This window comes from Ornithorhynchus anatinus, chromosome 5 (assembly GCF_004115215.2).
Source record: "Ornithorhynchus anatinus isolate Pmale09 chromosome 5, mOrnAna1.pri.v4, whole genome shotgun sequence".
Taxonomy (NCBI): Eukaryota; Metazoa; Chordata; class Mammalia; order Monotremata; family Ornithorhynchidae; genus Ornithorhynchus; species Ornithorhynchus anatinus.
The window spans coordinates 14,876,011-14,893,141 of NC_041732.1; the positions used below are offsets into that span (position 1 = coordinate 14,876,011).

Genomic DNA, 17,131 nt, shown 5'->3' on the forward strand with positions numbered 1-17,131 from the left:
TGAATTTCCATTTAAAGAATGTGCAGTACGGCTACTTGATTTTCCTCTGTATTTCTTCTAAAGGCAGGTGTAAAATGATGTGAGGGAACTGAATACCAAATGGTACACATGTATGTATATAGGTAATAATAATTATGTTACTTGTTAAGGGCTTACTATGCGCCAAGCATTGTTCCAAGTGCTAGGGTAGATGCATGTAAATCAGGTTGGACACAGTCCCTGTTGCACCTGGGGCTCAGACTCTTATCCCCGTTCTACAGATGAGGTAACTGAGGTAACTATGTGTGTTCATGGATATCTACCTATAAATAATAATAGTGCTACTTGTTAAGCACTTCCTTTAATGCTAAGCACTAGAGTAAATACAAGTCAGTCAGATCAGACACAGTCCCTATTCCCCATGAGGCTCGCACTCTTAATCCCTATTTTATAAATGATATAACTGAGGACCAGATAAGTTAAGTGACTTGCTCCAGGTCCCACAGCAGACATGTGGCAGAGTTGGGATTTAGAACCCAGGCGCTTCTGATTCCCAGGTCTGGCTTCAGCCACTATAGCAATGCTGTTTCTCCAATTGTTCATTGTTTTTGGAGAGTGTGTAGACACAGATATGAACTAGATAGAGAAAGAGTCAGTGGCAGTGTGTTTCTTTGTGTGTTTGTCTATGTGTGTCTCTTAGTGTTTCGTTTAGTTATCTTATCTATTAAATATTGACTACCTGCCAAATTCAGTACTAAATGTTGGAGTAGATAAAAGACAGACCAGCTACAGTCTTTGAACCACCTAGGATTCAGATTCTGAGAGGCAGGGAGAAAAAGTAATAATAATGATAATAAATATGGTAGTTGTTAAGCGCTTACTTTGTGCCAGGCACCATTCCAAGAGCTCGGGTAGATACAGGAGAATCAGGTTGAATACAGTCCCTGTCCCACATGGGGCTCACAGTCTTACTCTCTATTTTACAGATGAGGGAACTGAGGCCTAGATAATAATAATAATGATAATAATTGTGGTATTTGTTAAGCACTTACTCTGTGCCAGGCACTGTACTAAGCGCTAGGGTGGTTACAAGCAATCAGGTTGGACATCATCCCTGTCCCAAATGGGGCTCACAGTCTCGATCCCCATTTTACAGATGAGGTAACTGAGGCCCAGAGAAGTGAATCGACTTGCCCAAGGTCACACAGCAAATGTGATGGAGCCAGGATTAGAACCCTGGTCCTTCTGACTCCCAGGCCCATGCTCTATCTACTAGGCGATGCCACTCCTCTTTGGCTTGCCCCTATTTTACTGAGTAGGACCCTGAGATATGGGGAGAGTGAGTGACATACCCAAGATTATATAGCAGGTTAGTGGTAAGGGTGTATCTAGAACCCAGATCTACTTACTCTCAGTCCCATCTTTTTCCTTTGCTGCCTCTAATATTTTTCACAAGCAAAAATGTATTATTTTTCATAAAGAAAGTCTGACTGTAGGCCAGATTGGAGAAGTAGCCTGGCATAGTGGTTAGAGCACAGGCTTGGGGGTCAGAAGGTCATGGGTTCTAATCCCGACTCTGCCACTTGTCTGCTGTATGACCTTTGGCATGTCACTTTACTTATCTGGGTCTCAGTTCCCTCATCTGTAAAATGGGGATTAAGACTGTGAGCCGCACTTGGGACAGGGACTGTGTCCAACCTGATTTGCTTGTGTCTACTCCAGAGCTTAGTACAGTGCCTGGGACATATGCCATAGTATTATGGCATAGTAAATACATAACAAATGCCATAATAATAATAATTATTATTAGATCTATTTTTTTTTCCTGGTAGGAGTTGTGAATTATTTGAACTTGATGGGAATCAAAGAGTAGGAATCGCAGCTAGCAAGAGGTTGAAGTTTGTATAAATTTTCATGTTTGGATCAAAAATAGTGAAATATTGAATAGGTCATTTCAGAAATAAAGAAAGCTTTCATTGAAGGGTTTTTCTTAACTTCCTTCCTCTCTTTAGAAATAGGAGGGTGGAATAGAACTATCGTTAAGCTACAACTCATTCCTGTTGCCATATTTAACTCAATTGAAAAGTCTTAAAAACACGAGATGTGCTTTTTCCCCAAAAAGATCTTGGTAAAAGATTGGAAAGAAGCCCAATGAAATGGATATCCCTAGATAAATTGTTCCCATCACTTGGGCTCCAGGAAAGCCAATTGGAGATGCTTTGGTGTCTTCCTGGCCCCAATTTACAGTTTTAGCCATGGGCTCTGGCGTACAACTTTTCACTCCTTGCCAAAGACTTTTCCTCTGGCCAACCAAGGTTGTGTCCCAAGGAGAGAAGCAGCTTGGTATGATGACATATGCAGTTGCATGGTTCGTGGTATACGAGAGAAGCAGCGTGGCTAAGTGGAAAGAGCATGGGCTTGGGAGTCAGAGGATGTGGGTTCTAATTCCGGCTCCACCACTTGTCTGCTCTGTGACCTTGGGCAAGCCATTTAACTTCTCTGTACCTCAGTTACCTCATCTGTAAAATGGGGATTAAGACTGTGAGCCCCATGTGGGACAACCTGATTACCTCGTATCTACCCCAGTGCTTAGAACAGTGCTGGGCACATAGTAAGCGCTTAACAAATACCGCCGTTATTATACATTGGCTAGACCTATTTGGGAAAAATGAATGGAAGAATTAAGGCATTTTATTGGAACCATTCAAGCCACAAAGACTCTTTTGGATCCATTTTCTGAGCACTGTTTTATGTTAAAAAAAGGTGGAAAGGATTTGGCTTGAATGATACAGACAGTTCTTTCAATTACCTGCTTCATTGTGGCTAGCGTGACAAGTCAGTATTAGCAAATTATCTAAATCATTGAGGCCCAAAACATATTTTGACCTCAATAGTGTGGGTATTTTTGGATAAAAGTGAGGGTTTTGGTCGAAAAACACATGGACCGTGGAGATCAAAATCTGTCATCTTTTAGCTATAAGTGACATCATTGGGATTAGCAAGAGTTGACTTGGATGACCTGGCGGAAGTAACACTGTGGCTCTGAGTGGGCCCTGTACTCTGAACCCCAAGGGATCTGCTGTTCTGCTCCTCTAGCCACAGACTCTGTTAATTTTGTTTTTGTCTATTTGCCCCTGTTGTGTTTTGTAGCTTCATCATTCCCAATGTGTCTGCCTGTACTTCCTTTGACCCATTGATAATCGTGCCTAATTCCCATCTGTGTATTCACTCCCAGTGCTTAGTACAGTGCTCCGCGCACAGTAAGCACTTCGTAAATATGATTATTACTGCTAACAATGGGTTATAATACTGCTTCTGCCATTTGTGTCATGTGACTTTGGGTAAATCACTTGACTTCTCTGTGCTTCAGTTACCTCATCTGTAAAATGGGGATGAAAACCGAGCCTCATGAGGGACAGGGACTGTGTCCAGCGTGATTACCCTGTATCTACTCCAATACTTAGTACAGTGCCTGGAACACAGTAAATATTTAACAGATACCACAATTATTACTATTAATAATAATGGAAGTGCTAGGGTAAGCAGTTTGTGGTTGAAAGTTCTCAGGGGGTTGCTCTGGTCATGATTTAAGATTTAACAATTTCCTTTAGGTTGTCCAAGTGAGAGTCTAGTTTTTTTTATGTTATTTATTTAAGCGCTTACTATGTGCCAGGCACTATACTAAGCGTTGGGGTAGATACAAGCTAATCAGGTTGGCTATAGTCCGTATTCACTCATTCATTCAATCGTATTTATTGAGCACTTACTATATGCAGAGCAGTCTACTCAGTGCTTGGAAAGTACAATTCAGCAACAAATAGGCACAATCCCTGCCCACAATGGGATATCCCACCTGAGGCTCACCGTCATAATCCCCATTTTACAGATGAGGGAACGGAGGCCCAGAGAGGTTAAGTGACTTGCCCAAGGTCACACAGCTGACAAAGTGGTGGAGCCAGAATTAGAACCCGGCTCCTTTTGACTCCTAGGCCTGTGCTCTGCCCAGACAGCCAACACTGAGCACCAACTGTGAGCAGAGGCTGATCCTGGGCACCATGGGAAGTTTTAGAAATATGAAGAGTTGCCCTTGCCCTGGAGGGTTTGGGGGAAGGATGTACAAAGAAAGCCAAGCACCCCTTTATCCACTTTGCAGTAGGATGCAAGTTAATGTAAGTAGTGGGATGCAAAGAGGTCATAGGGACAGACACAAAATGGTTCCCTGTGGAACTCTGCCATTACTGAGGTGGTTGCTGGGGAGATTTCTGACCCACTCGCCCCGACTCCCATTTCCTGCAGAGCTTGCCCTTTTTTCACCCTCTCAGCTTCCTGCAAGATGGATGCTCCTTCCATGCCGAGGAATTTGGAGGCAGAACCCTTGGTGGAGGGAGGAAGGGGTTGTTAAAATAAAAACATTGGACGTAAAAGTGACCTCTGCCTCCTCGGCCCTGAACAGCAGGAGTAGTAATAGTATGAGGCGGAGGAGGAGCCCTACATGGGGCAACCTGATGACCTCATCTTTACCCCAGCGCTTAGAACAGTGCTTGGCACATAATAGGCACTTAACAAATACCACCATTATGATTAGTATTATTATTACTTCAACTATTATCTCTATGCAGATGACACACCAATCTATATCTCCTCCCCTGTTCTATCCCCTCCCTTCAGGCTCGTATCTCCTCCTGTCTCCAGGACGTCTCCACCTGGATGTCTGCTCACCACCTAAAACTCAATATGTCCAAAACCGAGCTCCTTATCTTCCCTCCCAAGCCCTGTCCTCTTCCTGACTTCCCTGTCACTGTGGATGGTACGACCATCCTTCCCGTCTCTCAAGCCCGCAACCTTGGTGTCATCCCTGACTCAGCTCTCTCATTCACCCCAAACATCCAATCCGTCGCCAACGCCTGTGGGTCTCACCTTTACAATATCGCCAAGATCCACCCATTCCTCTCCACCCAAACAGCTATCGTATTGGTACAAGCTGTCATAATATCCTGGCTGAATTATTGTGTCAGCCTTCTCTCTGATCTCCCTTCCTCCTGTCTCTCTCCACTCCAATCTATTCTTCATTCTGCTGCCCAGATCATCTTCCTGCAGAAACGCTCTGGGCATGTCACTTCCCTCTTTAAGAAACTCCAGTGGTTGCCTATCAACCTCCGCACGAAACATAAACTCCTAACTCTGGGCTTCAAGGCCCCTTCCTACCTCTCCTCCCTTCTCTCTTTCTACTCCCCACCCCGCACGCTCCGCTTCTCTACCACTCACCTCCTCACCGTCCCCTGTTCACGCCTATCCCACTGTCAACCTCTGGCCCAAGTCCTCCCACTGTCCTGGAATGCCCTCCCTCTTCACCTTTGCCAAACTAACTCACTTCCCCTCTTCAAACCTACTGAGAGCTCACATCCTCCAAAAGGCCTTCCCAGACTGAGCTTCCCCTTTTCCCTCTGCTCCCTCTTTGCTCTCCCTCCACCCTCTGCTCCCTCCCTCTTCCCCACTTCACCTTCCTGCAGCTAAGCCCCCTTTCTCTCTGCTCCTCCCCCCTCCCTTCCCCTCAGCACCGTGCTCATTTGTATATAATTTTATTACCCTATTTATTTTGTTAATGAGGTGTACATCCCCTTGATTCTATTTATTGCGATTACATTGTCTTGTTTTTGTCCGTCTCCCCCGATTAGACTGTAAGCCCGTCATTGGGCAGGGATTGTCTGTATCTCTTGCTGAATTGTACATTCCAACCTCTTAGTACAGTGGTCTGCACATAGTGAGCGCTCAATAAATGCTATTTAATGAATGAATGAATTACTATTCACCTGGTTTATCCCCATTAAATAACCGATACCATTCCTCCTTCTCTTCCTCCTCCTCCTCCTAGTTATTTTCCTTCAGTAGTATTTAGTGAAAGCTTATTGTGTGCAGAACACTGTACTAAGTGCTTGAGCACTGTCCTGAACGCTTGATTTAATAAGGATAGACCAGCTGAGAAGGACGAGGAAGAGGAGGAAAAGTAGAAATAGTTGCAGTGGTATTGGATGTTTAAGGGGGATGAACCAGCTGACTAGCAGTAATGGGGGAGGAATAGTGGAAGTGTTATTGTTTATTTAATGAGGTTAATCCAGCTGACTAGTTTATCTCCTCTGTAAAATGGGGAATAAGACAACCTAATTACCTGATATCTACCCCAGCGCTTAGAACAGTGCTTGGCATGTAAGTGCTTAACAAACATTAACATAATTATTATTAGGAGGTGGAGGAGGAGGAATAATAGTAGAAATAGTAGTGATATTGGTTACTTAATGGCTAGATCAGCTGAACAATAGGAGGAGGAGGAGGAGGAATAATAGTAGTGGAATGGGTTATTTAATGGAGATAGAACAGCTGAATAGTAGGAGGAGGAGGATGAAGAGAAGGAAGAGAAGGAAGAGTGGTATTGGGTATTTAATGGGGATAAACTGGCTTAATAGTAATAATAATAATCATAATGGTGGTATTTGTTAAGCGTTTATTATGTGCCAAAAACCCTTCTAAACTCTGGGGTAGAGACAAGACAATCAGGTCGTCCCACATAAATCCCACAGCCTTAATCCCCATTTTACAGATGAGGTAACTGAGGCACAGAAAAGTTAAGTGACTTGCCCAAAGTCACCCAGCTGATTTGGCAGAGCTGGAATTAGAACCCACAACCTCTGACTCCTAAGTCTGGGATCTTAGTAGGAGTAGTCCTGGTGGTATTGGTTATTTAATAGGGATAGACTAGCTGAATAAGAGGAGGAGAAGGAGGAGGAAGAGGAAGAGTAGTGATATTAGCTATTTAATGGAGACAGACCAACTGAAAACCAGACTGTCCAGTATAAAGTCAGGTGAATGGCTACAGACATTGTGGGAGGGGCAGAGTAGGTCAGGTGGGCTTTGCCTTTGTGGGGCTGGTCTATTGGAGAGGCAGGGCAAACACCCCAATGTAAAAAGATTTATGAACCACTTACTACCTGCCACAGGATTTGAGGAGTGTAGAGAAATGAGAGACCCACACAATTCCTGCCTTTGAGGAGCTTACAGTCTAATGGGCAAGGTAGAGAGACGTATGAAATAAATGATAGAAACAAATGACTAAATAATCAATAATAAATACACGAACCACTCAGTATATGCAAAGCTGGGTTGCTGATGAGATAGTGTGGGAAGGGAGAGAATTAATCAAGGAATGACAGATAAACACACACACCCACAGACACACTGACAACACTGAAGCAGCATGGTGTACTGATTAGAGCGCAGGCCTGAGGGCCAGAGGGACCTGGATTCTAATCCCAGCTCTGCTGCTTGTCTGCTGTGTGACCTTGGGCAAGTCACTTCATTTCCCTCATCTGTAAAATGGGGATGAAGACTGTGAGCCCCATGTGGGACAGGGGTTGTGCCAACTTGCTTACCTTGCATCTACCCCAGCACTTAGAACAATGCCTGGCACATAATATGCACTTAACAGATACCAAAAAAACAAATGCTGGGTCCTGGGAGGAGGAGGAATAGAAGGAGGGGAATATACAGACCCTGCCTTTGAAGCTCACACAGATTATTTTAATAATAGTAATAATAATGATAATCATATGGTAATTGTTAAGTGCTCACTACATAGAGAAGAAGCATAGCTTAGTGGAAGGAGCATGGGCTTGGGAGTCAGAGGTTGTGGGTTCTAATCCCAGCTCTGCCACTTATCAGCTGGGTGACTTTGGGCAAGTCACTTAACTTCTCTGTGCCTCAGTTACCTCATCTATAAAATATGGATTAAGACTGTGAGCCTCACGTGGTTCAACCTGATTACCTTGTATCTATCCCAGTGCATAGAACAGTGCTTGGCACATAGTAATTGTTTAACAAATACTATTATTATTATTATTACTATTTGTAAAGCACTTACTATGTTCCAGGCACCGTTCTAAGCGCTGGGGTAGATACAAGATAATTGGATTGGACACAGTCCCTGTCCCACACGGGGCTCACGTTGTCAATCCCCATTTTTACAGATGAGTGAACTGAGGCCCAAAAGAAGTGAAATGACTTGCCCAAGGTCACACAGAAGACAAGTGGTGAAGCTAAATTAGAACCCATGACCTTCTTACTCCCAGGCTCGTGCTCTAGGCCATGGTAGGGGAGACACGGCAGGCACAAAATAAGAGAGAAAGAACATTAATCACTAAAATACAGTTAAAAAAAGTGAATGATGAGCTAAGGGATAAGAGGTCACCAGATTGCGTTCAGTTTGAGGTCATTGGGGCAGACTTTGGGTTTTGAAAGGAGGAGGGTAAAACCAAAGGAATCTGGGTTTGTTGGGCAGGAGGAGGAGGGTGTCGACTTGCAGTATGTGACAGTGGGTGAGAGACCGTGAATAGGCTGGCCGTTTGGAAAGTCAAACAAAGCAGGGCTGTAGTTGGAGATGGACGATTCAGTAATTAAGTAGACAGTAGCAGAGTAGTTCTCTGGTTCTAAGATGTTGCTGCTGCTCCTACTAGAATTTCAGCACCTGATTAACTTGCATCTTCTCAAGATGCATCCCAAGGTCACATCTTCTCCAAGCAGCCTTTCAGGTCATCCACACCGGTCATGCTCTTAGAACCCTCAGACGTGGAAAGCGATGTGGTTTCTACTACAGAAACAGCATGGCGTAATGGATAGAGCCTGGGCCTGGGAGTCAGAAGGTCATGGGTTCTAATCCCAGCTCTGCCACTTGTCTGTTAGGTGACTCTTGGCAAGTCACTTCACTTCTCTGGGCCTCAGTGACCTCTTCTATAAAATGGGGATTGAGACTGTGAGCCCCACATGGAACAGGGTCTGTTTCCAACCCAATTTGCACGTAACCACCCCAGCGCTCAGTACACACATGGCACATAGTAAGCGCTTAACAAATAGCATCATCGTTATTATTACTGCCAGTCAGAGCTGGGAAGATAATCGGAGAGGGGAACCTGCAAGGTGGCCAAGCTGCTGTTCTTATGTAATTGTTTGTTGTTTATTCTTTCATTCATTCAATTCAGTTGTATTTATTGAGCATTTACTGTGACAGAGCACTATACTAAACACTTGGGAGAGTACAATACAACAATAAACATTCAATCGTATTTATTGAGTGCTTACTCTTTGCAGAGCACTGAACTATGCACTAACAGATACATTCCCTGTCCACAATGAGCTTACAGTTTAGAGGACTGCCTAATTCATGAACCCATCTGGGCTCTGCCCTGTCACCATCTTGCTCCCGCCCCCAAAGGAAGCTGGCTAACCTGCTTTTTAAGGATGGGGTCAATTTCCGATCAATCAAACAATCATTCATTTATTCATTCAGTCGTATTTACTGAGCGCTTACTGTGTGCAAAGGACTGAACTAAGCACTTGGGAGAGTATAATATAACAATAAATAGATGCATCCCTGCACAGAACGAGCTCACACTCTAGGGGATACAGACATTAATATAAATAAATTGTAAATAAATAAATTACATATGTGCTGTGGGGATGGGAGGGAGAGTGAATGAAGGAGCAAGTAAGAGTGGTGCAGAAGGGAGTGGGAGAAGAGGAGAGGAGGGCTTAGTCAGCGAAGGCTTCTTGGAGAAGATGTGCCTTCAATAAGGTTTTGAAGTGGGGGAGAGAAATTATCTATCTCATACGAGGAGGGAGGGCATTCCAGGCCAGAGGTAGAATGTGGGCGAGAGGTTGACAAATTTATTGAGCACTTACTGTGTGTAGAGCACTGTACTAAGCACTTGGGAGAGTACAGTATAATAGAGCTGGTATATCAGTTCCCTGCCCCCAAGGAGCTTACGGTCTAAAGGGAGGAGGCTGACATTAATATAAACAGTCTCCCGCTGGGATATACTATCAAAGGAGTTTTTCTTTTAATAGATAAGACATTTGCCCAGAGCAATGCCAAGCACTTAAAAACAAAAACCTGCCAGTTCTTTTTCAGAACCTAAGTGGTTAATGCAGAAATGTTACTTTTTGCTGCAAATAAATTGATCAGTATGCAAGACGGTTGTCACTGGCTGAATCATGGTCCACAGTTAAGGTAAACAGATCTGTGATGACATTTTCTGAGCTGAATACAAATGAACTTTCATCTCCTCCCAGAGACTCCTGACATTTCTTACATACGGAAAACGGCTTCTCTCAAGAAGGCATTGGCACCAAGAGCGAAATATTATCTTTGTTTGATTTCTCTAAAAAGGTATGGCTGTGATCATTAATTCCGTTTCTGTCGGCAGAATGGTTCTGTGGCCCTGAAGGAGAATGTTTATGCTCTGGTTCAGAGCACCCTAGAGTGCATTTCGGGTTGCAGTTGCTTTGAACTATAAAATACAGGTCTGATAGTAGTGTTCAAGTTGTCAAATCATCTTGCAGTGATTTGAATGCTGGGTGAGGTTCGGCTCTGACTGGGTTTTTTGCCTCTCAAGAATGTGTGGAATCGCTGGGACAGATGTGTGTGAATCCATTGTGAGGGCTCCAGGGGTAATATTCTTCCTGCTCCTTTCATCTGCAAAGCCCCGATTCGGTTTTTCCAAGTTGCTTGTCTCTGCCGATGTTTCTCTGGAAATTCTGCAGAATATGGCCGCGTGGAGAACGGGTCTGAAGCTCAATGGGGAAGATTTTAACCATTTTCCCCTGAAGAAGTAGTTTGCCAAGTTCCTCACTAGGACTGTTTTAAAAACACCAGTTACAAGCATTTACAGTGCTTTTTTTTTCCCAAATCCGGGTGGTCTGTCCCATTTTATCGCATCCCGTCCCGCTTGGGAATGTAAGATGGAGCTGGTTGGGATTTTAGTCAGTACCGCGGTCGATGGCAACAGATTTTTCATCCATGCCAGAACACCTGGCATCTGATAAATTGACTCTCGGTAATCCCAGCTTCGGTTTGAAGTCAGAACAACTTACATGTGGGAGGAAGGGAAATCAAGCTGGCTGTTGTGGGAGCTAGTCAGTTCTGCTTTGCTTCCAGCGTGGAGAGGAAGAGAGAAGGGTATGTGTAATCCAGGGAAAGAGGACTCTTTTGGCTGCAATTGGGAACTAGCTAGAGTTCCATATTGCTCCCAGTGTGGAGAGGTACAGGAAGTTGTGTGTAGCTGAGGGAGAGGGGAATTAGGCTGCTGTAGAGGGAGCTAGTCAGTTCTGCTTTGCTCTCAACATGGAGCTGTCTGCCTCTGGCCTGAAACGCCCTCCCTCCTGCAATCCGACAGACAGTGACTCTCCTGCTTTTCAAGGCTTATTGAAGGCCCATCTCCTCTGGGAGGCCTTCCCTGACTAAGCCCTCCTTTCCACTTCTCCCACTCCCTCTTGCATCTCCCTAACTCGCTCCCTTTATTCATCCGCCCTCCCGGCCCCACAGCACTTTATGTCCATATCTGTCATTTACTGATTTCTATTCATGTCTGTCTCCCTCTCTAGATTGTAAGCTCGCTGTGGGACGGGAATATGTCTGTTTACTGTTATATTGCACTCTCCCAAGTGATTAGTTCAGTGCTCTGCACACAAGCGCTCAAAAAATGTGAATGAATGAATGAAAGAAGGGTGTGTGCAGTCCAAGACTGCCAGATGCCTGCTGGAGAAACCGCAAACCTGAGATGGATTGGGATATCAAATTCTTATGGAGCCAGAAATCCTGGAATGTGCCAAAGGAAGAGAGTTAGAAATAACAGAAAATCAGTGATCCTTTATGTCAGGCGATGGTGAGGTTTTTTTTTTAAAATTTCAAATCGCAAAGCATGCCAGAAGTCAAGTAGAAGTCCAACATTTTCCATTAATTCTCCAACCTAGGCCATACTTTTTCTTTGCCCTAACAGTACTCAATAGTATTTATTTATTGAGCGCTTACTATGTGCAGAGCACTGTACTAAGCGCTTGGGATGAACAAGTCGGCAACAGATAGAGACAGTCCCTGCCGTTTGACGGGCTTACAGTCTAATCGGGGGAACAGTACTGACTTGAATAATCTCTATAGACTGAGGTACAGTCTTGCCTTCACATTTTGGTCAGGTTTCTGTTCCTTAAAGGGTCTACTCCTTGATGGTGGGAGGCATATCCTGGAGTTTGTTTCATCTGTGGAAGAACCTCGCTGACCTGTGATCAATTGATCATCGGCATTTATTGAGTACTGATAGTAAAGCACTGTACTAAGCACTTAGGAGAGGACAATGCAACAGAGTTGGTAGGCACATTCCTTGCCAACAGCGAGCATATAGTCTAGAGGGAGAAATGGACATTAATATAAGTAAACAAAGTACAGATATATGCATAGGTGCTGTGGGGCTAACAGTGGGCTGGCTACCAAATCCCCAAAAGGGAGATGGAGAAGGAAGAGGGAATAAAACTACGAGCTTGGTACACACTTAATAAATACCGTAAAAAAGGAGGGGTGGGGAATGAGGATTTAGTCTTTGGTTAGCTAGTGCTTGGGCAGGGAATGTGTCTACCGACTCTGTTATATTTTACTCTCCCTCCCAAGCACTTAATACAGTGCTCTACACTCAGTAAGCACTCAGTAAATACAATTGATTGACTTGATAATAATAATAATAATTATGGTATCTGTAAAGTGCTTACTACGTGCACTGTTCTAAGCGCTGGGGTAGATACAAGGTGATCTGGTTGTCCCACCTAGGGCCCACTGTCTTCATACCCATTTTACAGGTGAGGTAACTGAGGCACAGAGAAGTTATGTGACTTGCCCAAGGTCACGCAGCAGACTAGTGGTGGTGTCAGGATTAGAACCCATGTTCCCTGACTCCCAAGCCCGCGCTCTTGCCACTAGTCCGTGCTGCTTCTGTAGGCCTCGCTGTCTCTCTGACTTAGCTGGGGAAGACCGCTTGAAAGAAACGTGATTTTAATAAGGTGGGGCCGTGACTTGAGGTTGTCGCTGGGATGAGGATGGTTCGTTGTGTGCACTCCTCAGGGGGCTGGAGTAGAAGCAAAAGTCCTTTGTTTGGGGGGCTTAAAGGACTGCCATCGTGACCACAGGTGTATTTACTGATGCGCCTCGCCTCCCCACTCCTTCTCCACCCACGTTCACCCCACAGCTGGCTTATTCCAAAAGTTGACCAGTGGCAGAGGGGGAGAAAGAGGAGTGGTGAGGAGTGGTTTCTCCTCCCCCACCCCATCGTAAGTGCCAACCTATAATCCCAGCCAGGTACACATACACACACACATACAGATTTCTGCCCGAGCAGATGTGCCTCAGCTCTGCAGACAGTTCTGACTCATCTCTGTTTCACCTCACCTCCAAATTGCATCATCCCCAAATCCACTTTTCCCCCTCCATTCACTCTCTGCCTAATTCTCTTCCCCAACCAGGAGATCAAAAAGCTTCATTCATTCATTCAATCATATTTTACTGAGCGCTTACTGTGTGCAGAGCGTTATACTAAGCTCTTGGAATATACAGTTCGGCAACAGATTGAGACAATCCCTGCCCAACAATGGACTCACAGTCTAAAAGGCTTAATGGATAGAGCATGGGCCTGGGAGTCAAGAAGGACCTAGGGTTCTAATAACGGCTCCTCCTCCTGTCTGCTGTGTGACCATGGGCAAGTTGCTTCACTTCACTGGGCCTCAGTTAACCAGTCTGTAGAAGAGGATGAAGACTGCGAGCCCCATGTGGTACAGGGACTGTGTCCAACTTTATTTGCCTGTAGCCACCCCAGCGGTTTGTTACGTGCCTGGTACATGGTAAGCACTTATCAAATACCACAATGATTATAATTATAATAATAATAAGTATTATTATTTACTGAGATGAAGAGCTAGGGGTTGGGGCCTTTGGGTGGGCTAAGATAAAGGCAGTAGATATTTAAAAGGAACCACCCATAACCCCCAAACTTTAGGGTATGCAGGCTTCTCCACACCACTCCTCACAATTTAAAGGGTAGTGTCATCGTTCAGGGTCATCGGAGATATAGACGAGATGGAGGCACAGTGAGAAGTTTAGCATTAGGGGAACCCAAGTGTGTGGGCTGGATTGTAGTAGGAGAGAAGCGGGGTAAGGTAGGAGGGGGCATGGTGATTGAGTGCTTAAAGGCCAATGCTAAGTTTTTTTCTTTTATATGGAGGAGAATGGGCAACCCTTGGAGTCTTTTGAGGAGTGGGGAGAGATGTCCTGAACGCTTTTGTAGAAAAATGATCCGGGCAGCGGAGTGAAGTATGGACTGGAATGGGGAGAGACAGGAGGCCGATGCGGTAATCTAGGCAGGATAGGATGAGTGATTGTATTAATGTGGTAGCAGTTTGGATGTAGAGGAAAGGGTGGATTTTCACGATGTTGTGAAGGTGGGACCCACAGGATTTATTGATGGATTGAATATACATTCATTCATTCAATAGTATTTATTGAGCGCTTACTATGTGCAGAGCACTGTACTAAGCGCTTGGAATGTACAATATGTGGGTTGAATGAGAGGAGTGAAGGGTAACACCAAGGTTAGGGGCTTGTGCAATAGGAAGGATAGTGGTGCCATCTATCATGATAGGAGAGTCAGGGGGAGGACAGGGTTTGGTTAAGAGCCAGATCTGCCAGTACAGAAGAACGCTAAGCAGGGGCCATGTTGGTAAGGCCAAGGCTTGGGGGTGTGACTTGGAGGTTGGCTAAATTCAGTCCCCCTCCTCAAACAAAGACATGGCTCCTGGGCTGAAGCTCTGTTACCCCATATTAATCTGGTCCTGCCTGCAATCCCAGGCACAGAAGAGATGCAGTGTGGCCTAATGGATAGAGCCCAGGCCTGTAAATCAGGAGGGCCTGCTCTGCCATATCTGCTATGTGACCTTGGGTAAGTCACTCTGTGCCTCCATTCCCTCATCTGTAAAATAGGGATTAAGTCCGTGAGCCGTGCATGGCACAAGATCTATGTCCAACCTGATTATCTTGTATCGACCCCAGTGCTCAGTACAGTGACCGGCACATAATAAGCGCTTAACGAATACCATAAAAAGGAAAGACCTGCAGCACCCAGGAAAGACCTCTGTCCTCTCCATGAACTGGATCAAGATTGGACCCTAGAAGACCCCGGTGGGCTGCAGAATCTCAGAACTGGATTCCGAGATGTTCTCCAGTTCTGTCATTTATATTAATGTCTGTCTCCCTCTGTAGACTTAGATTTGGATTTGCATCTTCTATTCATCCCCCCCTCCCAGCCCCGCAGTACTTATGTCCATATCCGTAATTTATTTCTATTAATGTCTGTCTCCCCCACTAGTCTGTAAGGTCATTGTGGGCAGGGAACTCTGATATACTGTACTCTCCCAAGTGCTTAGTACAGTGCTCTGCACACAGTAATTGCCCAGTGAATATGTCTGATTGTTAGATTGTAACCTGGAGAAACAGCATGGCACAGTGGATAGACCATGGGCCTGGGATTCAGTAGGTCATGGGTTCTAGTACCGGCTCCGCCAATTGCTTGCTGTGTGACCTTGGGCAAGTCATTTCGCTTCTCTGGACCTCAGTTACATCATCTGTAAAATGGAGATTGAGACTGTGAGCCCCATATGGGACAGGGACTGTGTCTAACCCCATTTGTTTGTATCCACCCCAGCACTTCCTACAGTGCCTGGAACAGAGTAAGTGCTTAACAAATAGCACAATTTATTATTATTAGTAGTAATGGCCTCTTGAAGATAGGATCACATCTACCAACTCTTATGATCACTAATGATTTTCTTGCAAAATCCAATGACTTCTACTCCTTCCTAATCCTCCTCAACCTTGCAGCTGCTTTTAATCAGTGGTATTTATTGAGAGCTTACTATGTGCAGATCACTGTACTAAGATCTAGGGAGAGTACAGTGCAACAGAATTACCAGACACATTCCTTGTCCACAATGATCTTACTGTCTGGAGGGAGCTGACAGCCTAGAATGCCTTCAACACTGTAGACCATCCCCTTTTCCTGGAAACTTTATCCAACCTTGGCTTCGCTGACACTGTCGTCTCCTGGTTCGCCTCCTATCTCCTATCTGCTCCTTCTAATAATAATGATAATAATGATGGTATTTGTTAAGCACTTACTGTGTGCTGACTATGTACTGGAAGAGCTTACGATCAGACAGTGGAGTTTACAATCTAATGGAGGAGTTTACAGTCTAGCAAGAGAGCATATTCATTCAATAGTATTTATTGAGCGCTTACTATGTGCAGAGCACTGTACTAAGCGCTTGGGATGAACAAGTCGGCAACAGATAGAGACAGTCCCTGCCGTTTGACGGGCTTACAGTCTAATCGGGGGAGACGGACAGACAAGAACAATGGCACTAAACAGCGTCAAGGGGAAGAACATCTCGTAAAAACCGATGGCAACTAAATAGAATCAAGGCGATGTACAATTCATTAACAAAATAAATAGGGTAACGAAAATATATACAGTTGAGCGGACGAGTACAGTGCTGTGGGGATGGGAAGGGAGAGGTGGAGGAGCAGAGGGAAAAGGGGAAAATGAGGCTTTAGCTGTGGAGAGGTAAAGGGGGGATGGCAGAGGGAGTAGAGGGGGAAGAGGAGCTCAGTCTGGGAACGCCTCTTGGAGGAGGTGATTTTTAAATAGGGTTTTGAAGAGGGAAAGAGAATCAGTTTGGCGGAGGTGAGGAGGGAGGGCGTTCCAGGACCGCGGGAGGACGTGACCCAGGGGTCGACGGCGGGATAGGCGAGACCGAGGGACGGTGAGGAGGTGGGCAGCAGAGGAGCGGAGCGTGCGGGGTGGGCGGTAGAAAGAGAGAAGGGAGGAGAGGTAGGAAGGGGCAAGGTGATGGAGAGCCTTGAAGCCTAGAGTGAGGAGTTTTTGTTTGGAGCGGAGGTCGATAGGCAACCACTGGAGTTGTTTAAGAACATATATTCAAGTGGGTGAATTTAGAGTCCAGCAAAGGAGCTGACAGTCTAAAGGAAGAGCTTTCAGTCTAGCAGAAGAATTTACAGTGGAGCGGAGGCACTTACAGTCTAACAGAGGTACATTCTCGAGGAGGAATTTACAATCTGGCAGCGGAACTTACAGTCTAGCAGAGGAGCTTACAGTCTAGTGGAGGAGTCTACAGTCTTCTGAGGGAATTTACAGTGTAGCAGAGGAGCTTTCCATCTAGTGGAAAAGCTTACAGTCGAGTGAAGGAGAATACGGTCTAGCAGAGGAGCGTATAGTCTAGC

The 17,131-nt window shown here is 45.1% G+C and overlaps 1 protein-coding gene across 3 annotated transcripts in view; it reads left to right on the forward strand.

Moving 5' to 3' along the window:
- The window catches only part of ARNT2 (aryl hydrocarbon receptor nuclear translocator 2), a 222,506-nt gene that overhangs the window by 20,781 nt on the left and 184,594 nt on the right, over positions 1–17,131 (forward strand). Inside the window, exon 2 of one of the 3 annotated variants that reach the window (XM_039912281.1) lies at positions 10,096–10,192. The exons of the other annotated variants lie outside the window; for them this stretch is intronic. The gene's annotated coding sequence lies outside the window, so the exon portion shown is untranslated. The remainder of the gene's footprint in view (positions 1–10,095; positions 10,193–17,131) is intronic. 3 annotated transcript variants of the gene reach the window in all.